Below are 4,125 nucleotides of genomic sequence, written 5' to 3'. Positions count from 1 at the left end.
GCCACTGAAATGTGCTGCCCAGGGAGGTGGTGGAGTCACCATCCCTGGAGATGTTCCAAAAGGGATTGGATGTGGCACTTGAAGCCATGGTTTAGTAGTCATGAGGTGTTGGGTGACAGGTTGGACTTGATGACCTCTGAGGTCTTTTCCAACCTTATTGATTCTGTGATTCTATGATACTATGACAGACATAGTTCCTACCCTGAGAAGCTCGTCACTGTAGCTAGGAAGAAAGAAAAGGAAAGAAAAGGAAAGGAAAGAAAAGGAAAGAAAAGGAAAGGAAAGAAAAGGAAAGAAAAGGAAAGAAAAGAAAAGAAAAGAAAAGAAAAGAAAAGAAAAGAAAAGAAAAGAAAAGAAAAGAAAAGAAAAGAAAAGAAAAGAAAAGAAAAGAAAAGAAAAGGAAAGAAAAGAAAAGGAAAGAAAAGGAAAGAAAAGAAAAGGAAAGAAAAGGAAAGAAAAGAAAAGGAAAGAAAAGAAAAGGAAAGAAAAGGAAAGAAAAGGAAAGAAAAGAAAAGAAAAGAAAAGAAAAGAAAAGAAAAGAAAAGAAAAGAAAAGAAAAGAAAAGACAAAGAAACGAAAGGAAAGTAAAGGAAAGAAAAGAAAAGGAAAGAAAAGAAAAGGAAACAAAAGGAAAGAAAAGAAAAGGAAAAAAAGAAAAGAAAAAAAAAAAGAAAAGAAAGAAAAGGAAAGGAAAGGAAAGAAAAGGAAAGAAAAGAAAAGAAAAGAAAAGAAAAGAAAAGAAAAGAAAAGAAAAGAAAAGAAAAGAAAAGAAAAGAAAAGAAAAGAAAAGAAAAGAAAAGAAAAGAAAAGAAAAGAAAAGAAAAGAAAAGAAAAGAAAGAAGAAAAGATGCAAACCAAATAATGAGAGAGTGCAATACAAGGTTTAAAGGAATTGCTTGTGCAGATTTTCTCTGCTCCTCTGCTGGGAGGGGATGCTCCATATATCTCTCCCCAGAAATAAGGATGTCATTAGGGAAACCATACTAGCTTGTTTGATGGCCTGAGGAGGCAAGCAGCTGTGAAGTGTGTAACGGGGTTCTGAACAGCCTGAAGCCTTGACTGAGATACACTCAGACTTTGTGGCTGTTAACAGTGCGTGAATAGGCTATGGGACAGAGCAAGAAGAGGGCAAATAGGAGATTTCCCTTACCACAAACCAATGTTCACTGATGCTTCTTCCTTCTTTCATAGAATGGTAGAATCAATAAGGTTGGAGAAGACCTCAGAGATCATCAAGTCCAACCTGTCACCCAACACCTCATGACTACTGAACCATGGCTTCAAGTGCCATGTCCAATCCTCTCTTGAACACCCCCAGGGATGGTGACTCCACCACCTCCCTGGGCAGCACATTCCAATGGCTATCAACTCTCTCTGGGAAGAACTTTCTCCTCACCTCCAGCCTAAACTTCCCCTGGCACAGCCTGAGACTGTGTCCTCTTGTTCTGGTGCTGGTTGCCTGGGAAAAGAGAACAACCTCCTCCTGGCTACAACTTCCCTTCAGGTAGTTGTAGAGAGCAATAAGGTCTCCCCTGAGCCTCCTCTTCTCCAGGCTAAGCAATCCCAGCTCCCTTAGCCTTTCCCATCTCTTCCTCCTGGAGACAGACTTAGTGGAGAAGCCTGGTTCCAATCCACCAACCAGGGGAAAACAACCCCTCCTTCCTTTTTAGCCAACCAGGCCCTTTGCCTGACTCACTAAACAGAGGAATACTTCCAAGCAGGCAGGCCAATGAAGCAGGCTAAAGCTGCTGACCTTTTCAGTTGAGCATCCCCATATGTATCTGTTGGACACTCACAAATCTTAGGTTTGTATCTGCCAGGAAAAGGCAATTTTCAGGTCACCAGCTGAGCTACATCCCGGCTTGGGGGAGTTAAAACTGCGCTCTAGAGACTGAGAAATCGCTCCTGAGGGAGCAAATATTTTACTGCACCAGAGAGCAGACTTTAAATATGGCCTGCCCTGTAGCACACAGGGTTCATGAAATGATACCACACAAACCAGGCACTACCCCCTGCCCCGATGCACACAGGAAAGCAGTTTACTCCTCAGAGAGGGAATGGAGTCTCTCGGCACTGCTGCATCTGGAGGACAGGGAATGTGATTTCATCAACCCATAATTACTGTTCTGATTTGATTATTACTTTTTAATTTATTTTTTATTTTCACCCTCTAAAAATAAATAGGAAGAAAAGAATTGCCTTAAGCACTCCAAAACTTTTAATACCATTTCTAATTAACATTTATTCTGTTCCTTTTGACAGCTGTACACAGTGGACCAAATTAATCGCTGCTCAAATGCTACTGGTCCCTGTCTGCATCATTAGTCTGATGTTTCCAGGCAGATGGAACAACTGCCTGACAACTGTCTATCACCACAGGTTGATCTCTTAGTGGTGAGAGGAGAATAGAATAGAATAGAATAGAATGGAATGGAATAGAATATAGAATAGAATAGAATAGAATAGAATAGAATAGAATAGAATAGAATAGAATTAACCAGGTTGGAAGAGACCTTTGAGATCATTGAGTCCAACCTATCACCCAACACCATCTAATCAACTAAACCATGGCACCAAGCACCCCATCCAGTCTCTTCTTAAACACCTCCACTGATGGTAACTCCACCACCTCTCCAGGCAGCCCATTCCAATGGGCAATCACTCTCTCTATGAAGAATTTCTTTGTCACCTCCAGCCTAAACCTCCCCTGGTGCAGCTTGAGACTGTGTCCTCTTGTTCTCTTGGTGGTTGCCTGGGAGAAGAGAACAACCCCCACCTGGCTACAACTTCCCTTCAGGGAGTTGTATACAGCAAGAATAGAATAGAATAGAAATAGAATAGGAATAAACCAGGTTGGAAGAGACCTTTGAGATCATCATGACCAACCTATCATCCAACACTACCCAATCAACTAAACCATGGAACCAAGCATCCTGTCAAGCCTCGCCCTGAACACCCCCAAGAACATCTCCCCTGAGCCACCTCATCTCCAGGCTAAGCAACCCCAGCTCCCTCAGCCTCTCCTCACAGGGCTGTGCTCCCAACCCCTCTCCAGCTTTGTTGCCCTTCTCTGGACACCTTCCAGCAACTCAACATCTCTCCTAAACTGAGGGGCCCAGAACTCGACACAGTACTTAAGGAGTGGCCTAAGCAGTGCAGTGTACAGGGGCAGAATGACCTCCCTGCTCCTGCTGGCCACACTGTTCCTGATACAGGCCAGGATGTCATTGGCCCTCTTGGCTGCCTGGACACGCTGCAGGCTCATGTTCAACCTACCAAGTCCAGAAGAGCTGCTAATCCTTGCAGTCCAAGCTAAATTTCTTAGAGCTAGAAATTGGAGAGACTTTAAGAGCATGTGATTTCCCTAGGGGATTTTTGAATGTGGCTTGGGCTAAAGTAATGTTTCTGAAGGGATAATGATACTTTCCCATTCCAATTGTTGGGACTGTGGAGAAATAACAAAATATGGACGATTTCAATCTCTCTGTGACCCTCCAGAAGTGTTAGGCTGGGCTGCTGCTCACACCACCTGAATTATTTTGCTCTCCCCTACCTTTTCTATTAATAAAGACAGCTCTCTCTGTGCATTCATTATTCAGTCCCTAGCAGATCAACTGCACAAGGCTCTCCTGGTTGCTATCACAAAGTGCACCAATCAAGCCTGAAGCTAAAATATCCCCATATTCTTTAAACCCAACCTCTCATCAGACTTCATATCTAATTATTTGGGCTGGAGGTGAGGAGAAAGTTCTCCACTGAGAGAGTCATTAGCCATTGGAATGTGCTGCCCAGGGAGGTGGTGGAGTCACCATCCCTGGAGGTGTTCAAGAGGGGATTGGAGGTGGCACTCGGTGCCATGGTTTAGTCATGGGGTCTGTGGTGACAGGTTGGACTCGATGATCTTTGAGGTCTCTTCCAACCTTGGTGATTCTGTGACATCTTCTCTTGCTTTACCCGGGTTGAAACCCTCCTGCTATTGCTTCATTACCGTGGTGAAAGCATGCTCAATGATGCAAGAGATCATAAGCAGAGAGATTGAAACACAGCTCTTACTTAAAAGAGGTTGCTTTTATGGATAAAATTTGACCTGGTCCTACCACTTAGCTGTTTTCTTCCTTAATTACA

This window comes from Dryobates pubescens, chromosome 8, assembly GCF_014839835.1.
Source record: "Dryobates pubescens isolate bDryPub1 chromosome 8, bDryPub1.pri, whole genome shotgun sequence".
Classification (NCBI taxonomy): Eukaryota; Metazoa; Chordata; class Aves; order Piciformes; family Picidae; genus Dryobates; species Dryobates pubescens.
Note: the sequence above shows the minus strand (reverse complement) of the source record.